Here is a 20669-nt window from a genome sequence, read left to right as displayed (position 1 = left end):
TTTATCTACCTGCAGGATCCTGTTGAATTTTCGGGCATTTTGTTTGTCACTGGCTCTCCAGACAGTTTGGTCCTTCAGCTGCTGGTATGATCCTCAAAGTGCTGAAAATAGATATCCATATGGAACATATCAAATCTGAAATGCATTTTCAACTATGTATCCTGTATGGCTACATAGTGGCTTTTGTTTTTACAAAATCTGTAGCTAAATATGGAATTAAAAAAAAAAACTATATATAAGGATGTTTACAGAGTGGCTTTGCTTTGGCTGCTATGCAAAAGTCAAAAGTGCAATATTTGTTGTTTTTTACCCAAGAACTCTGCAAAAGAAAGAAAATCAAAAGAAGCGTGATAATGTATTAACTGGAACTATGACACTAATTTAAATTTTTAAAAATACCTCTGCCTCAAGCATTTATTAATTTTTTGTACCCCATTACAACTTGTATATCAACTTCTTCACAAAGTCTCTGTTTGTAAATTGCAAAGTGACATGTGGCCAGTACAGACTTTGCCCTAAAACAACTCTGACCCTGCTCAGACATTTTTGTATGAGTAAAGTATGAACAAATGAGCAAATTTGACTTGATCCTAGCATATTTGTATTGTGTTGCTTTTTCATCACTCACTTTGCAAAAACAAAAGTTTCGGTCAAGACAGGAAACACCACACTCATTTTGACAGAGGAAGTGATTCACTCATCATCCCATATTCAAAATGCACTGAGGTCGTAGGAAGTGGAGGGGACAATATGACCAATGCGAGAGTCACAGTGAACATGAGTTATTCACAGCTGAAGTAAGCCATCCATGTAGCGTTGCTGCAGTTCTCAAGAGCACTAGAAAGGGCTGTGAGGAGAAGGGACAGAGCAATACGCCTTTACCATAATGCAACACTTGGATATGAGCAGGCTGTCCCTGCCTGTAGGCAGCTAGGCCTGCTTTGAAAAGGTCCCGTTCTACACCTGGGACCATCAACAGATGGGACGGAAGATTAAATATCCACATTGTGGCTGTTGTTCATCCTGATGTGTGCTCCCCTTCTTTTAGGACGGACCCTTTGGGGGTGCTATGTTTTTGCGTGTGTTGCCGCAGATGAGTGGTGGCCCAACCCTCTGCTGCTGCATGCACTCTGGCTTTCTGTGAAGAGGGGAGTTACGTAAACTGGAGCTGACCCCGTTTCTCTACCTTATGTTGCTCCCTTTCCCTTCTTCATTCTGCTCACTCATCATCCCTCACTACTGCAATGCACAATGAGGGATGGTGATGCAAGTCCATTCATATAACCCTTCAGTTTATTGCCGGTTTCTTTCAATCATATTTGGTAGAGGAAAACAGAAAGCAAAAGAAGGCGGGGGGGGGGGGGGGGGGGGCTATGAAATGCCTCTGCACTCATTATGCAAATCAATATTCGCTAAGGGACACAAACATGCTCACACAATGCTAGCAGAAACATTATACCCAGGCCTACCTCCAGGGTCGCGTTTGTTCTCATTGCCACATAGTGCCCTTTAGCGTTTTATGTGTTAGGTGAAAGTTTAATGACTTTGCAGCTGTCCTCCCTGAAGAGAAACACAATGTCCTGTGTGTTTTAGGCCAGCTTGTCACTCCGTGAGCCCTACAGGGGTGCATAAAAATGTAAAAACATTGTTTTAACAATCTCTTTAAGAATCTATTTGACAGGTCTATGGGTCAGTGTTTATAATTTAAGTGTCAGATGAATTACAGGGAACTTTACTCTGTTGCTGTGCTCCATTTGATAAGCTTCTTTCACTGGTTTCAATGTTAATTTGATGTAAAATTGGCCAGAAATTAGACTGTTTCAAGCAGAGTCATATGAAGGCCTTGAATAGTGGGAGATGTGGTTTCCTCAGCGGGTACAGTTAAGGCAACCCACTGTGCTTTGACCTTGAATTTTAAAAGCACAACCTCATTTGTTCAGCTCAGAAATATGTGAACCTGCTGTTCATTCACAAAGGACAAAATGGTCACAGTTATGAATGAAAATAGCTGATTCATTCTGCAAGACTGTTTGAGTACAACAATCTTCTGATTTTGTGAATATACATGTACTGTCCTTTACAATAACAGCAGCAAAGTCAGAGAAAACTCAAACTCAGAGTCAGAAAACAAATCGAATGGAAGTGAGGAGTGTGTATAAAATCAAATGTCAAACTCTTTTGAAAGGAAAGTCAAATGTACAAATAAAAACGCATGTGTTTTCCAAATTTTGATATACAAGGATTTTACTACATTTAAAAATCACCAGAACGCTAAAATAAAATGTTAAAATGGCCTCAATTCTACAACACTATGTTCTCTAAACAGCACCCATCATCAACTCTTTTTTAATACATGAGGAACAAATGTGAAATTTAGAAAAAATGTCGTAAAACACCAAACCCCTAGGAGGGGCCAGTGGGTTCTTTTAGCAATGCCTGCTTACAAATACTAGTGTTAGTATCCCTGTCTTGTCTCGTCACTATTGTCCTTCATCCACAACTAAATAAATAAATTGAAATCCACCAATAGATACAAAAAAAAATGCTGCCAGAAATTTGGCATTGGGACAGAGTGAGGATGAAAGTAAGTGGGTCATTTCCAGCAGGCTACATAAGAGCACAGGACAGCACGAGTCTCAGAGGATTCATCTGTGCAGACTCTTATTGAAATACATAACTACAGGAGATTCCAGCCACCCACAGATCACGAAGATGAATAGTTTTATTGTGACTCAATGTGGCAACACAACGGCTACAAAGATTCACCACCGCTAACCACTTCTGGAGGTTGTACAGTCGATCCATGAAAAGTATCAACACTGCTTCTAGATGAACAGCTGATGTACAAACATCCACGTCTTTTCTTTAATGCCTATAAAATGATAACCCACTTTTGGAGCGAGGCTGCTATTCATTTTATGCATACACAGTGTTTGGAGTTAAATTGGAGTTATATAAACATAGAGACATTTTAGGTTTTGGTTCTCCAACCTGTGGCCAAATGCTGGATTTATGGTTTGACTTCACTAAATAGTATCTTGAATTCATCTGTAATATCTGCATGACAGTGTTAGTAGATAAAAGTATTCTGATTTATGCCTGAACCACTCCAATTACTGACAATGTGGATGACAGCTGAGACTGTTTTGGGAGAGTCGTGTTCATTTTTCCGTTTCATGTGCCGTTGGTCATCACTGAAATATGTGACAGGTAGATTTAAGGTCCCTTTGTTATTAAATACCACTTTAAAGCCCACGTTATATTTTGACAAATACTTTGGCCTGTTGGAACAGGAATAAGGGAAATAGTGCTAACCCCCACCTGCTCTTCTCCTTCTCCTTTAGATCCCTCAGGACAAACATGTCAAGTTGCTTGTATTATTAGAGGAAATGCTGAAAATACATGCCCTTTGGCTTAAAACCCAGCTTATGGACTTTCAAAAGAAGGTAGAATCTACTGACAGTCTGAAACACCTGGTCACACATTCCTATATCCATGAGCTCCATGTAGAAAAAAGAATACTATAATACACAATATAAATGTGTGGAGTTACTTTTACCCATTGGAATTAGACACATAATGAGACAGAAGATTCAAACACAAATGGATCTAAATCCAGACGATCTGATTTTGACTCTGCATGTTGCTTTGACTCCTGCAAACAAATTCCTTTCATTTAACCTAACTACACTGGTGAAAGGCAGGAATGCACCGGGCCGACTAGTTACAAGCTCCAACACAAAACCCTGTAATCTGAACACTCCTGTCTCTAAAGATAATAACACAGGTAGTCGTATAGAGGGGGGGTGTTACCATTGAAAGACTGCTCCCAAAACAGCTCATATTTACCTGCTGCTGTAGTATATGCGCCTGAAAAAAACGTGAGTATAGCAATATCTTGTTACTGTGACTAATTTTCGGCTCCTGAGTGTGCTCAACTGTATTTAAGATTTGGTTTGGCCACAGAGGGAAATTTAGCATCAACAGACCTTGCATCTTCTTTTAAAATGGTTCATGCCAGTGAGAAACATCCATACCAGTGGAGCATTTATTTGGGATTTTGATTTCCTCCCGTCTTCATTAAATATCTTGACTGAAAAACTATATACACCGCTTTTATGCATCTGGAGGGTATGTGTTACTTGAATCTGTAGCTTGAGAAAACCCTGAATAGCAAACAGTTAGAAAAGGAGTCTTTCAGTGATAATGAAAGCAGTTGGAGTAGCTTCTTGCCAAAAAAGTGGCAATGAGTGCATCACAATGCAACAGGCTATGCGGCATTCGGCTCAACCAGCCAAGAATTTTTAAAAAAGGATTAAAAGAATTTTAACAACTAGAAAAGCTAAATGGATGAAATAATATTGGTCCAAATAATTATACCGCCATTGCTGTTATTTGGCATTTTCATCATTCTCAAACAACATATTGCAGTTGCAACAAACAGACAGCAATTACCTAAACCACGCAGTGAGTCATTTTAATTTGCTGCAGAAAGGTTTTCATGTTCAGAGAATGGCGGCAAATGATGGTGCTGTGTATGACCTGTGTGACCCCGTCAAGATAGGCTCAGGTGGTTGTGTGTTATGGGAATTTAGAAGGATGCCAACACACAGCAGGCAGAATAATGTCTGACAGTAAATTAGATGCGAGATCTGGCAAGAAGGCAGCAACTGTTGATTGGAGAAGGTGGATCCTGGAGGAAGAGTGGCAATTTGCCTTCAAATTTTGTATACAGCGGGAGGTTTTTATGCAAACTGATGCTTTTTCTCTGTGAATATTGCTCAGTATGCAAAGCAGAACAGCTATTTTTTGGGACAGATAGTAAGGGTTGAGTGAGTTAGAACCCTCATTTACATTATTCAGGAACCAACTAGGGTATGATTTGAGCTACTCTGAACAACCACGCAGGCTTTACTGACCCAATGTGACGAGCAGTCAGGGGTTAAATGTAAAGAGACGTTTGCCCTGTTTGCTCTAATTAAAACTGTTTTTTCTGTATGTACCCAAGCTTAACCTTTTAAAAACCAAGCCTTGATATATTCTACTTCATTTTCATAATGCTACTCTATTATGGCAACAAAAAAAAAATTGTCAAGAAAACCTTTTTGCATCCTCGTCCGAGTTTACTATGGGTCTATGCAAAAGATAAGCCTCAACTGTGTGTTACATTCTTTGCAATAAATCTGCAGGCACTGCTTTTGGGGCCTGTTGTTGAGCAGCAGCTGGTGCCGTTTAGCCTGGTGGCACCTTTGTCCCTGCCAGTGTTTTCTCTAGGGCACCAATGTGTGCAGAGGTCACTGCTTCAGCTGGTGTTTAAGCTGTATGGGGTTTGTGTACAGCAGATGCTTCAGGTTTTTTTGGGGTCAAGTCTTTTGTCCACTCTATAGCTTAAGAATGCTTTAGAGGCTACATATGGCCATTGGTGAAAAGTTTTTTTTTTAAAGTATAGAGATGTTCTTTGCGCACATACCTCAGCAAAATCTGATCCTTTTAACTGCGGATCCTGGTTCTTTCACATTGGTTGTACTGGGAGATGTGTGCAATTACCACTGAGATAAGATACACATTCAAAAGAGAACTCAACGATATATTACATCACATAAATAGATGACATGCAAAGCACAGCAGTTGTCTTTTTCTTTCTTTTCCAACCTGCTCAAAAGGTACATGATCTTGGGAGGTCTTTGAGTACTTTCATCTCTATGATCAGTGCCAGCAATTTGTTTGTTCTTAGGAAAACAACTGAGGTGCCATCAGACCACATCCTGCTTACGGCTCTTTAGCTCCTCATTGACAACCTTTGAAGTCCTTAAAACAGCCATTAATTGGAGGATTACGTGAGCCAGACACCACTGTTAAGACAGAGGGATGGATACAGGTTGTGATTCTGTTTGATTTAGAGAGTGGGGGCAATTTCTGTTAAAACTAATAGTTTTAAATGACATATCAAATCATAGAGTATCTAAAAATATTTTTCTGGTTTGTATTACTTGTTCAGATTGAAGGACAACCGACAACACTGTTTGAAACTTGAATGTTTCATGTCAGATAGATACATGAAAGGTCCACTTATTGTCTGTGATTATTTGGAGAACAAAGACATGTTGAATAACTGAATTTAAGAAAACAACCTTCATAAATTAACCTCCCATTTATTTCAGTCTTCTTAAATTTGATCTAATAGCTCCCGTGTTCATTATGTAAAACACGTTGTCAGAGCTTTAATATTCCTTTTTCTTTAGTTCTGGTAGCGGAGCTTTTGAATTTGGATGGAAGCAAAAGTGGCAAAATGTATTTTTTTGAGTCATTTCAACTTCTCTCCCAATATTGCAAAACCTACATCAGATGCTGAAGAATGAAGAAATGTTCACAGCGAGATAGTGACAGAAGGATCACACAATGATTCAAGATCAATATTTAACAGTTTGCAATTGATGTATTCATCTGGGAAGTGGATCAAAATGCCTCATGTAATAAAAAAGACTGCAGCCGCTGAGACAAAACATCACAATCACCAGAGACTTTCAGCCGGTGACCTTCTCATAGCTTGTCACTGTAAGTGAAAAGGTCTCCCCTGGCTACATGGAGCATCAACACCAGTCTGCCTTTACATACTTCACATTCCAGACTTTTACAATTTGCTCCTCCACCGTCTGACTCCAAACACACCCGACAATTTCCCCCTCACACAAGAAACAAATGTGCTTGACAGTTTTATGTTTATAGATTGGTCATCAATCGTATCAATCCTGGAACACACAGGTTACCAAAACACAGGTTCTGTTGCAATGGTAATTTCACCAGGGAAGATTATCTACGGAGCACTGGCACACCATGATGTATGAAAAACAGCTGCAAGCTGAAATCAGATATTGGTGGAAACAACTCAGAGTGAGAATAATCTATCTTTCTATCTCTTTATAATCCATCCTCCCTAACACCGCCAATGTCTTGATGGCTTCCTCAGCTCAATAGCGAGGTGGGTCAATACTCCGCTCGAGTGTGTCGAAGAAAAGGAAGAAAAAGAAAGTATGGAGGCGTATACTGTATGCAACTATAAAGGACAAACCACAGGATAAATGAGTAATGAGACAATGTAAAAATAGATGCAAAAGAGACATTTCATGTCAGTATGGAGTTCAGCACACTTCCACTGACCCCAGCCGGCCATGCAATCTTTGCCTTTTATTAATTTAAAATCCAAACAAATATGTTTTGCTCATATTCAGAAAGGCAGCAATAGCACTAAAACAGCCGTGAAATAGATGTTGATGTCCTCAGATCAGAAGCCAGTCCACTGCTGGCTGAGCCATTCACTTAGCAATCTCCGTATGGCAGCTGCCTTGTCTTTGCCTGAATGCCCCTTTGCTGGCAGCAGAATAAACGCAAAGCCAAGGACATAGAGGAGCAGCAAGCCTGCATTAGAAATGTGTTTTCTAAAATGTGGTTCACTCAGGATTTCCTTCCACAGAGGGAATCATTCATGTCAATAAGTAGGAATACTTTTTATGCAGCATCACAAGTGCAGGCACACATTTCAAACTCCATTCAAAAATCACATCTGGTTCAAAGTCGAGGCCCATTTCTGGTCATTTTAATTACAATAGTAATCAATTTAGTTACACTTCAGAAGGGATAAGGGATAATGTGAACTCTTTATGAGAATTAGTTTACAGAAAAACGTGTGCACTCTGGACTTTTTTGCTCTTTTATCACCAACATCTCCATGCAGTAATATATACATTTTATCTAAATAATATCTATGGACAGAGCATGTGGAGAAGCCATGCCTCATTGCCAGCTTAAGCACTCCTGGAGCTCCTTACAGTGTTGCATTGTGCACTGAAGCAGAGCTGCAGTAGATCCTGAAACACACATGACAACACAAAGCTGCAAATGTTACCACTACCTCCGAGCAGCCCTGATCGCATTTTCCAGTACAGGCCTCTTTAATGCCCTGTGGGAAAATGTCACTTAGAATGTCACATTTCATATGTAGTCCAGGACCTTGAAACGGGCTAGTAAACGCTATATTTCATGTAAAGATGTGTAAGCAGGAGGATACGTGTACATAAAAAGAGACCCTCTCTACTTTTGTGGTTTCAATGTCAGCATATTGTAGAGGTAATACTCAAACTGCAAAGTGGTATTCCTTTAAATCCTTACTGGTTTGACCAAAGTTATTAATTGTGAAGTTTTCCCTTTTTTTTTGGGCACATTAACTGCTGGAGGACAAGACCACGAGAGTTTCCATCGCTAATCGTATCAAACTACTCACATCTAAATGACGTAATCCATAAATATGGCTTTTGTTAGTCCTCACAAATTTCAAGCTTCCATTAGGCAATTGGGTCTGGCTCGTCTCGTTGAAGACTCACGGTCACAAGCAATCTGTGCATTGGCATTACAAATGTACGACTTATTCTTAGATCCAGCATAGCTTGTGGCAACAAGTGAAATGGCAGACCGAAAATCTTAATTCATGGATGATAAAAAATCTTACTTTGGCTGTCGGCAAACAGAACAATTGGTGACAGAAGCTCATGCGGCTCCACAGTTTGGACTGAGGAATGTGTATTTGAATAGAAACTAATTAGCATGTGCCTGAGGCAAAACAGCAACAATGATGACTGGCCTCAAATCAAAAAGGTATATAAAATGTATAAGCCAAATAACGAGTATTCATTCTCCGTAGTGCTACATGCTTTAACACTATCAAAGAGCAGCAGTTTGAGTTGTGTGCTATCCAACTCAAAAGAAAAAGAGACATTTTGCTCTGTATTTCATCTAACTTTTATAATAAGCCAAGTATCTGAAAGAGCACCTGATCTCTGATGAACTCGTCTGGCTTATGAATCTACAATATAACCTTTGTTCTACTGCAACTGTGCCTTTCAATTATGACAAGACCATGCAAACCCATCTGTGATTACAATTATTTTCCTCTCAGGAGAGTATTGTAAGATTGAGGAAAAGCCGGCAGTGTACGTTTTTAATATTAAGCTTTTAAAAAGTGTTAGTTGTTTTTTTTTAAGCTGGCTTTCCTCCATTCATAATGGGAACATTATCAAGATTTACAAGCCTGAAAGCAGAGGCTGACCTCCTGTCCTGCTAAGCCTCGAACGGTCAATACATTTCCATAACTATGACACCAGATGACCATTTCATGCCCCTCTCCCCACCGCAGGTGTCACAACAGGCTTTCAAAACACAAAGCTGGGATTTTAGATGAACTCACACATCATGCGAGTCCTCCAGCCCCCCTCCAGGTTGCGCTTTGGGAATTCTCCTTGACTTTGACCATCTCTTACATTTGCAATTCATCGTCTCTTTCTCAGCATCACAAAACCACCGCCACCACCACCACTTCTTTGTCATTACAATTACGCAGACACAAGCTGTATTGTTTGTGTCTGGCAGTGAATGCAGAGCAAGACAATGGCTCGCTGCCTGCCGTTGTAGGTAAAGCTCGGCCCTACACAGGGGAGCTACAGGTACAAACACGAGGTGGAAACCCCACCCTATAGACAGGCTGTTAAGACCTCAGGACATGGTTATAAAACACACACACACAAAACATGAAATTACAGGCCGAGGGCATGCAAATGAAAACACAGTTGGAAACTAAGGAAAATACAAACCCTAAAAGACACAACAAGATCAGAATAGCCTTGGTTGCACCTGATAAATGTAACTACATTATGAAAGCACTGAAACCTATGCTTACAGGCCAAATGTTGACTCTGTGTGTCACTGGTGGAGTGATTTAGCACCTCTGCTGGAAAGTAGGAATTTGAGTCTGGACGGCCATTTGTCTCTATCTACTGACACAACCAAAACAGTGCTATAAAAAAAAAAACACACAGCAGCTAAATACAAGGACTTACCTTACTGTGAACCACGAGGAAATGTCACTTCTGCTTTGCAACAGAAGCCACAGGAGAAATCATACGCATCACTAAAGGGGAAAATGTCAAGCCTCACATGAGAAGCTCATTGATACCCGTCCTACAAGTCCACAGCAGACTGACTATGCAAGGATGAGTTGAAGAAGTGAGGGAGGGAGGTGACCGATTGCACCCCCCACCTCCCAACCTCCTCTGACTCTTTCACACTCTTCACCCCCCCACACTCCTCCTCCCTTCTTGCTCCCTCCTTCATTCTATAATTCCACCCCCCTTAACTACAAACCTACTGCTAGCAGGAATGCATGTTCCCTCCCTTGTCTCCTCTGCCATTGCCCCTCGCTCTACTATGAGAAGCTATTTACACTAAATGTTGCATTTTAAAATTTGACAAAAAGCTGATTAGAAGAACTGTCAGATGCAGCTGCATTTCTCAGTCTGGATCAGAAGGGTTACTTAAACCTTAAATATACACATTACCTTTTTGGGCTTGGACAGAAAACAACCTTTCTTTCATCTCTTTGTGGTTTAAATAACAGGATTTGTAGCGACAAGATTCTGCAAATTTAACCTCATGTTCCTTTTGCCTCAAACGCAAGAAGGGCTGAAAGGTTGCAGTCTTAATGTGTTGCGGTGCATAATGTGGATTATTCAGTGACAGCCCCGAATGGACCTGTGAATGAGAAATGGGCTGAACTTGCGGTTGTCATAGCACCACTGATGTCGTGTGGCTATCACGTCAGCAGTGACAGGGGTGCCGGATTCATTTTGAGGTGATGGAACAGGGGAGAGAGGAAGGGGAAGGGAAGGATGTTGGATTGAGGGCACAGAGATGTCTGTTCAGCTGCAGCCTGCATCATGTGCTCCAGAAGAGAGTGAAACATGCTCCGAGCTAGTGGCGACACCATGACAACCATGCAGAAGGGAGGCAGAGAGAGCACTGAGCTTAGTCCGTCTGAAAGGAGTCGAGAGATTGGAGGGTTGAATTGCTATGTCTAGACTTTCCGATGACTATGACCAAAAGCATCATGGTCAGGATGACTTCCTCTCAGTGCATTTTCATGTCCTGCCAAGGTTGTGACCCTGATATTAAACTTAACCACTGGAGTTTCTTAGTAAAGACAGGAATGTCTGGTCTGCAGAAGCAACCAGACATGACAGCCTGTGTTCTTATCAACTTACTAAGCTCGATTTCGCGCAGCATCTTCCAGGTTAACTGAATTTTCTTTGAGTTCCTGTGCCAATTGTAATTAGTAGACAATTTGTTGGGACGAGATCCAATGACAACAAAAGACTTGAAAACACGCGATACAATCTGAAGACATGGTGTTGAGAGATCATTATTTGTACTCATAATCTACATACAAATGTCAAAAAAAGATATTGATGTAGTTCCCGGATGGTGTGTTTTGAGCATGGTAACTTACAACCAAATATTAACCCAAAGCATAAATGAATAAAAGTTGATGTTACGTTAAATGACTCAATCGGTGAAATTTGGGCCAATGCTGAATCCACGTCTGCTCTTGCCACAGGAATTTTAGGAATGAAGATTGCTTGCATGGAGCCCAGCTAAACAAAAATACTCTGCTGCACCCTAATCACAGACAAGGCTATTAAACCCAGTGCTACCCACACTCAGTGTAGCGGATTGAATTGGACATCCAATACATCGACAGGCCATTAAAAACTGCCCGAGCAATTTGGCAGGTGAGATTGTATCTACAGATTTACGGGAACATTTAAGACTGCTGATGCTGTCCAGGTGTCACAACCCACTGCAATCCCTGCCAATCACCTTCAGCCACAGTGAAGGGAAAAAGAAAAGAAAAAAAGGAACGATAGCAAACCTTTCCCCAGCATAGTTCACTACGTGGGCCTCCTTACAACTATACAATAATCTGGTTTTACCCTAAATCATTTTGTTCCATGTAATATTGTTTGCATTCTACTTGGATTAATAGTAACACTTTGGCTCAACACAACTAGCCCAAGTTAGTCAGGAGAGCTTTTAATTATTCTACAGTAATTCCACAGTTGTTCCAATGCAATTCAAGTCGATTCCCCCATTTATTTTGCATGTGCCTTACCTGCTGTAAAAACAGCTGATGCTTCCAGCATGGAGGGACATCAGGGACAGTTTTATACAGGTGCTTCTACTTTAACAGAAAAAGCCTCATTTAAAAAGTTGATTTCACATTTCTATTCTTTCAGATGTGATGATGGTGATTATTTACCATCAATAATCAGACGGGTTTAATACCGTCTCAAGGCTCTGGAACCTGAATGTCTAACAGGATGAATCACAGCACGGCTCCTCAGAAGAGCTTTAAATAAAGGTCAGTTAATAATTGACTACACACTGGTTTAATATAGCAATTCAGAATGGACCAAAAGACGACACATCATGTGATGTTAAACTACATTGCATAATGTATTCATTTAAAAAAAGGACATACTGAGAGATACAATTAACAACACTACTGATACATACACAATGCTGATTTCATTAGGAGGTCAAGACAAAACAAATAGCAGTAGGTTGACTTTCCCTGGCCAGCTTGAGAATGTAAAAATAAAATGCCAGTCTATCAGCAACAGCAAGAACGTTGACCTACACAGCCAACATGCTTTCTTGTGTCTCATGATTAAACTCACACTTAACATACAGGGGCCCAAAATGATGTATCAAGAAGTAGATTCAACAGCATCTCTCTGCATATTCAAGCTTCATTTCCACAACTGTACACTATAAACACAAACCAGTCATTGGCTGTACACAACATTTTGTTCAGTATGGGCAAGTTTTTGTAATCTGCGACAACAACAATGAAAAGAATATTCATTACCACAATGGTTCAATTGTTTATTTTATTGTTTTGGAGATTTCCTCATCACAACTACACGTGTCCCACTAGTGCCCGTCTGAGGAGACACATGATCCATAATATGGAAAAAGAACACTATGTACAACTGATATCTAAAGAGAAAAATGCAACTGTTACGCAAGACATGAAAGCAGTAACCCCAGCCCGTGTAGAGATCATTAGCAGAGGATCCAGTGGTCTCCAGCAGTGAGTTGCCTCTCAAGAGTCGACATCAAAGACACCGGTACAGAGGGGGAAATAATTTAGAATGCAGGGGAAAAGCTGCAATTGACTGGTCGAGCTGCACATATATACACATTGTGGGTAGCTCTGCTACACCAGTGGGACATGTTGCAGTTGCATAAACGTATCAAGCTGCTGGGTAGACTCAATTACGCTACATAATATAGTTACAGAGAACACACTGACCATATAGGAGGCTGTCAATAATTTGTGAACTGCATAAATGAATAGATATTATTTTAGCGAATTGTTTTCGCTACAGCAGCATGAAAGTGTCTAAAGCTAATAAGATTTAGCAACAAAAAAAAAGAGTCACCATTTCTGAGAGCCTGTGGCAACATCTATGAATGTACTTGTTTTGTTCAACCAACATCTCAAAACCACAAAATATTCGATTTATGATGTTAAAAAAAAGAGAACGCACCATATTCCCAAATTGTTCCTGCATGAATTAGTTAAAATGTTTAGGCCATTTTAAAAAAAAATTATATTTTCTTTCAGGACACTTTTTGTTTCATTTAAGTTACGACCAGCCTTATAAGAAAATAGTCTTTTAAATGAAAAGTTATTTAAAATGTAACCTAGACTTCTGACACCAAAATTAGTGTAGTTTAACATTGACTAGACATCTTTTGACCCCATATCACCAAATAAATGATTACTGAGAGAGGTTCAGATGCACACAGAGGATAACACATTATTGCAGGATATGTCACTTTAAAACATATCCCAAGGCAGATGCTCTGGTGAAGTTTGCCTAATTCCAATCTCCCAAAAGTGACATACAGCACGTGAAACTGATGATCGTCACGTCACCATGTGCATTCCTGACAGCCGGTCATATGTTTGCTCCACCGTCACGTCTTTCCAAACCCCCATTGTGGAGACAAATGAACATGGTGCTGAACACCACACACACACGCGCACACACACACACACACACACACACCTACCTTTTCCAAGGCGAACACAACCTCAAAGGAAGCTTTGAAGATTGAGTCAATACTCAACAGTGCAGACCAGTCGACAACATTTGTGGGCAACACTACAAAAGGTGTGGGCCACGGCACAGGGCCCACTCATTTTGACTCTGATGAGACTATTAAATTGAGTTTGTTATTATTCATAAGAAAACCCATGCCTTCCACCTTATGCTTGGAAGTCAAGAATCATACAAAATGTATCTGCAGCAGTCATCTGCTCCAAGCTTTACCTTAAAATGTGAAACAGCCTTGAGTTTGGTCCTTGCTATTCAAAGTTAGGGTTAGGTTATTCAAAGTTGGGAGAACAAAACCCAACCGAAGTGCAAAATCAGTCTAAAGTGCAGTGCTGCTAAAGAAGTGGTTTTCAAATCTTGGCAAGCCCTTTCTGACTGTTATCACATCATGAATTCATCACATGACTTCACTTTGTCAGATGCTGGAATATGTGGCAGCTTTTAGTCTTCTCATCCGTAATAAATATGTGCATATTTTAATGCATGTGAAATACCAAAGTCGGGTTTAAGAAATTTCGGGAATCACCTGCTTAGTAGCACATGTGCCAGAAGAACACAATATCACAGTCTCTCAGATGTGTACAATCTAGCTGATTGTGGGGAACAAGGGGAGTCCTCCAGTCAATATGGCGGAAGGCAATATTGTGGAAGACAGGCTGAGAGCGAAGCACACCAATACTCTCTAATGAAGACAGATGTCCTGTCAGGAGGAACAAGGGAAGACTGAGCTTTTGTCTGAAACTCAATACAACATGGATGTAAACGCATGGTTCTCCTTCATCCATCAACTTTGGCTGAGAGGGAACAAAGACGACTTGGTTTGGAAATAAACAAACTCTTCAATACAATTTTAATGCAGAGTAGAACTCCAGTTGTAGAAAAAAAAAGTATATCGGTATTGAAAAAGACAACCGGAAAATATTTTTGGGATACAATAAGGGTTTATAGTCACATTTGAGAAGATGGAAATGGAAACTTGTCAACTAATCTAATCATCAACTAATTGTTACTGTACTAAAATAGTTTGAGGTTTATCTTTATTGAAAAAGCTGAAGCATGGGATTTCCATTCACTGAACAGAGCTTCTATTCAGCATCAGCCAATATGAAATATTCAGAAAGAGACACATCACCAAAGCCCAGAGTTTATTCAAATATTGAAACATGTCTGCACTGTATATCCATGTGAACTCCAGTGGTGTATACTATGATCTTTTCTATGAATTATGACTATGGGCTCTTTTTATGATACTTAAGGCCTGCTGAAACTTTCATGACACACTGACTTTTTCTGGCAGAATTGTTGTTCATCAACTTCCTGTTAATGAACTAATAGTTACTGTTTAAGTTATATTGAGGTTCATATTCTGTAAAGCAATTTTACAGAAAAATATGCCATTACTTTTTTTTTGTAAAAACCATATATGAACTGACTTTTTCCTGCTTCTTTTGTGACAGACTATGAAATTAGAATTTTTTTATGACATTGTAACCTTTTTTTTAAATTAAAATTTCAAGCCATAATATTATCACATACATACATACATACATAAAAAATGACATGCTATACCACGACTTTAATAATGAGCCTGACTTTTTTAATAACATTTTCTATATTCTATACTTTTAGCACCATAATTTCAATTACATATTTTACAACGACTATTTTTGTAACATCTTTAAAATCTATGACTTTTTGCTGACTTTTGCCTGACACACTATACTAGATCTTCTTTCATGACATCTGTCATCTAGTATATGATAATCTTTCGTGACATGTCTTCATAACATACTTTAGGGGGATTTTTTAAAAAGGACAAACAATCCTATGACTCTTTTAATTACATAATATATATTTAGCCTTTTTTTAAAACTAAACATTTTGGAACGTCAAACTAAACTTTGACTCTTTTAATTACACAGAATTAATTGTGCTCTCCCTTTGCGTGTGTTGTAATCCGAGCTTCTCCGTTCTTTGTTGACATGCCTGCGCCGGCTGTTGCCATGTTGAGAGGCAATAGAAATGCTCAGAATCTCCTGTTAATCACTTTTAAAATGGTATTTTCCTAACACATCTGGATACATGTCTGCAGGGCACTGAGGCTTAAGCTCAGCTCAGTGAGGTCACTACAATCAGTCACTTTCAAGTCATCACAGGTTTCCTGGTGCTTAATATTTCCAGCTTTGTGGTTATTGGTTTAACTTGAGTACTTAATTTTCCCACAGCACACTTCCTCTTCTCATTTGTTGATTATTTCAAACTTAAACTTCAAAGCTCAACTAAGGAACAAAGCTAGCAATTACAGAAATCAAACGTGTAAAAACACTCTGGTATTAAAGATAAAAAAAAATATTTTTACAAAATTCCGAACCACTCTACATAATAAAGATGATATTAGTGACTTTCTCTTGGAATGACACATTTTTCGGTTATCACACTCAGCTCAGTACATTGTTGACTTGACATAAGAACAACACGAAACTGCCTTCAGTATTTACTTTGCATTACTTTGAAAATACATGAAGAGTTATGTGCAAGTGGGAGGGAGATGAATAATTCACCCAGAGGACTTATCGGGGGTTAAATTATGCGCATTTCAAGAAATCATCTGTTTGGTAAATACATGGCTATACGCACATGAAGAACAAAGTCGTGGATTGTACAAAAAGCCACCGAATTACCATATGAATGTGTAGACATTCTTTTATGTGTGGCTACGCTAGTCGCTACACGGCCTCGCGTTCGGTTAACTTTTGAGATGGAGAGTTAAAGAGTGTGGACACAAGCCAGAGGGTGAGCAAAACCAGTTCCAACTTGACCACACAAAGACAGAAAGACGGTGAGGTCTCTGTGCAGGCATGTCACACAGGTGAGCTCAGGTTACCAGCCGAGGACACAACAGCACTGGAACCATTCTGCTGGCTGCTCCACACTCTGGTTCTCTTCCTCTGGTTCTTCATACTCTAGCTGTCTTTCAGAGTTCACACTACTGCAGAGAACACCTTCCAACGGTCAATCACTGCCTCAACTTGGGACCTGGATAACTTTGAGGTCTTCCACCGAAACAACTATTGCACATTGCGACGTGCCAAACTTAAAATGATTAATCCACCTCAACTCTAAAGCATCTTTTAAAGTTCCACACACCGACTGTGAAATGTTTATGCATTTAACTGGATAAACCAATGACTGGATAGATCGAGACAGAAAAGGTGAATTAGCAGACATCCAAACCAAAAAAAGCAGTTTATTAAAAACAAAAGGTCAGTGTTGATATTGGAACTTGTTATTTCAGTTACAGGTGAGAACATAATGACTGAGTAATTAATCCATAAACGTATTATATGCCAAAACACAACTCAGCAACAATTATTTTCTGATTGCTTCAGAGTAGAATTCAGCCAATTTTGCTACAGAGTTCTCTAGTATAGGTAACCACTGCCGAGTCAACACAGTGGTGCCGTTGAAATTAATGCAATTGTTTATACAGCGCCTTAAGTCTAAACATGCAAATTGGATTTGAAATATTGTCATCATTGGAATCTATTGTGGACAACGTAATCTGACAGTGAAACAATTTATCCAATTACCTTACAATTTACTTTCCCTATGTATTTAAAATATTCACTCAAAGCCCCTTTAGCAAAGTCAACAATATAATATTTCAAAACTGTGGCGTTTGTTTTCATGTTCTGCAATGAAATCTACATCATAAATGTATATTTTTATAATTTAATCTTTATCTAACCAGGGAGCCACTTGCGATAAAAATCTGCTTTGCGAGAGAGGCCTGGTCAAAACAGCAAACTAGTTAGAGTTAAAATAGAAATAAAAATCACAACGCACAGGAAATACACTCATCAGAAAGTAGTCACATTTCTCAATTTTCTTACAATTCTCACTTGTCTTGGTTTCTTGCCTTCTGTTTAATTGGATGCAGTTACAGCACCCGTTGACTATTAGTCTGATGGCAAATAAGCCTCTGGGGGGAATCTGCTACATTTCTGGGGTTCTGGTCTTGCCAGCGTAAATCCGGGCCAAGACTTATTTGTCTTTGTGCTGACTTACAGTCCAATTAGCAACTTGAGATGCAGGACTGAAGTTGGAGTTGAGAGACGACGTGTACGAACAAATTGTTTCACAAGGAGCCATTATACATATCAACTTTAAACCAATAAAAAGGCAACAGGCAATAGCCAGTGGGTTCAGAGATTGCATTTCAGCCACTGCGTTCCGACTCTTTTGCTCTGCACAACAACTGTATACCTGTATTCAACCAAAGCCTGCTCGAGCTTCTTTTGTCAATACTACTTGGTCAACCACAGGAAACCAGAACGCTTTGGATACTTAAAAACATGTCAATTATTTGAATGATAAATAATGTAGGAGCCGCTACAAAACATACATAATTCTCTATTGAACATTACAGAAAGACTGAAGACATACATTTAGCAAAGTTACATGGCCGCACCTAACCGACAGACAGTGAAGAAAAAGGCTGAAGAAGTGGTTTAAAAGATGTCTATTGATGCTACGACCATCTACCAACATGAAATTAAGCCACTGCTCTCAAAAGCCATCTTTAAGGCCACAGGTGAGTTGTTTGATACTCAAATGATGCCACAATTCCCTATTTAAAAACAGATAATTGCTTCGTTATATTTCCCTACAAGTCAAATTGTTACTTCAACTTCTATCACTGAAATGATTCTGTAGCTAGTAATTGGTCCTTTGTGTAACAGTTAGAATACCAGAGTTCCTCATCTCCCTTTGACGGATGTCAGGTCATACTAGACTCACCATGAACACAAGCTGCTGACTGAGAAAAAAAACAGCACCTTGTGATCCAGAGGGAATATTTTTTGTTGTTGTCATAGCATAAATGATATTTCTCTTTGCAGCACAAAATTGCAGAAGAAGAAGAAAAAAACAGAAACAGTGACAGCAAACACTAGACCCATACTCCAAATGTGTACATTGTTTTTACACTTCAGTACAAAAGCTGTTGCATCGCATTGCTGTTCAGTCTTAAAACACTTCAATGAGACATTGTGTGCCATGAGTATAATCTGTTGCCGCACCACAAACAAGCATTCGCTTAGTCACCTCTGCAATTACACACCTGCTACGATGATCACAGCCACCACACAGAAACATGACAGGAGGGCACCTCTTGCAGCAGCAGACTGTGGCAGTGACGCTGCAACTTGACACCATAAGGTCAGCGCGGAGTAAAGCAACTGCACAAATAAGCTATCGCCTTTCGGTTGAGTCACCTGCACACGATCCATTTGAACAGGCAACGTGTAAATGTAGAGCAGCACGAGCCAGAAACAACGAAGAGATGCGACGAGTCGGACCGAATGTCTCCGCTTCATGCAACAATTTACCGCACTGAGGCCATACGCGCCGTTTCCTCTCCCAAACAGTGTCATGAACACAACACCTCGAATGCATTACAGCGGCAGGTTGCAATGGCTGTTTTTGCTGCATGCATTGTCAAACCAATATCATATTGCTGAAGGAAATCCGCTATTTGTCAGTAGAGCATCTGTGCAGGATGCGCATTCATGCACTGACTGGGCTGGAAATGTCTGCACATGCAGGTGACAGTGCTGGAGCCTGTGTCCGCCGTCATGCTGGCGACGTGGATGTTTTTACCCCCAGATCACTAATGTAGGAATGAATGAATCGATTACAGATGCGCAACACCCCTCATGTAAAAAAAAAAAAAAAAAACATAACGCAGCGTGTCGGCCCTTTCCTCTGGACCACTCCAGCCGCCCCAGTGCGGCAGTACCTGTCACCTCTGATAAACTTGTATGATTGAGTGACGCGGCCGTGCGTGACAAAAACGGCGCTAGGACCACGCGGAAATATGATCGGACATCGAGCCAATTATCCTTGTCATGATTAAGACCGCGTGCGTCCTGGTCTCCGTACATACCCGTCCGGATCCGACTGCGTCCGTTCTGACATTGAAATCTTCATGTCTCACACACCAGTATTGCCCCTCCGCGTCTCTGAATCCTGCCGCCCGTCCAAGGTCTGCTCGTCCACAGACCACGCGTGTTGTCTCCACACCGCCGAGAGGGGCGGAGCCCACTGTCTTTGGAGACGGCGTCCAAGTGGCCCGCGAGAACGCCACTTATTTATTCTCGGAGCCAATCAGCCGCGGTTCACCTCGACTAGGCATTCAATGACGGTGTGAAATATACTGTAGCTGAAGCTTGTTTAGGTTTGGGATTACGCGAGCAAACACGGCGAAATAATCTTTTTTTTTTTTTTTTTTACCCCTGAACGCGTCAGTTAAATTGTCTTTGGTGCAGTCCGTCTGGGCATCCCACCTCCTTCACGCGCAGCTGCTTTTTTCACCCATTTCAGCAAACATGCAACAAGAAAAGTGATGGAGAATGAAGGCTGCACTGACTGAAACTGGGAAACTAAAGGGACAATGGTTTAGCCAGCTTTAACATGCCAAAGCCTCTCGTTATCAAGATGCACAACTATGATTTGTAATAAGATGACACGTAGATGTACCAATTATCTTTAGCCCTATGTTCCACAGAGAATGTGCAACAGCTGATAGTGTGACGTTTCAAATTAATTGTAACTTCACATGCAAGTCAATTTATCAACACAGTGTAGTTTTATGAC

At 40.2% G+C, this 20669-nt stretch overlaps 1 protein-coding gene across 4 annotated transcripts in view; it reads right to left on the bottom strand.

Moving 5' to 3' along the window:
- LOC137790558 (rho guanine nucleotide exchange factor TIAM1-like) overlaps positions 1–20069 on the bottom strand; it is a 42189-nt gene extending 22120 nt beyond the window's left edge. For 2 of the 4 annotated variants that reach the window (XM_068584904.1, XM_068584908.1), the window contains exons 1-2: positions 19960–20069; positions 10–101 (exon numbers count right to left, since the gene is read on the bottom strand). The gene's annotated coding sequence lies outside the window, so the exon portion shown is untranslated. Of the gene's footprint in view, positions 1–9; positions 102–9887; positions 9958–19134; positions 19192–19959 lie in introns of those variants that run through there. The other 2 variants (XM_068584907.1, XM_068584905.1) reach the window with 2 other exon arrangements.
- Between the last annotated feature and the right edge of the window lie 600 nt (positions 20070–20669).

The sequence above is a fragment of the Clinocottus analis genome, unplaced genomic scaffold, assembly GCF_023055335.1.
Source record: "Clinocottus analis isolate CAN_PGR_092001 unplaced genomic scaffold, fCliAna1.0.p SCAF_2, whole genome shotgun sequence".
Taxonomy (NCBI): Eukaryota; Metazoa; Chordata; class Actinopteri; order Perciformes; family Cottidae; genus Clinocottus; species Clinocottus analis.
The sequence above is the reverse complement of the archived record's forward strand: the minus strand, read 5'-3'. Positions and strand labels throughout refer to the sequence as shown.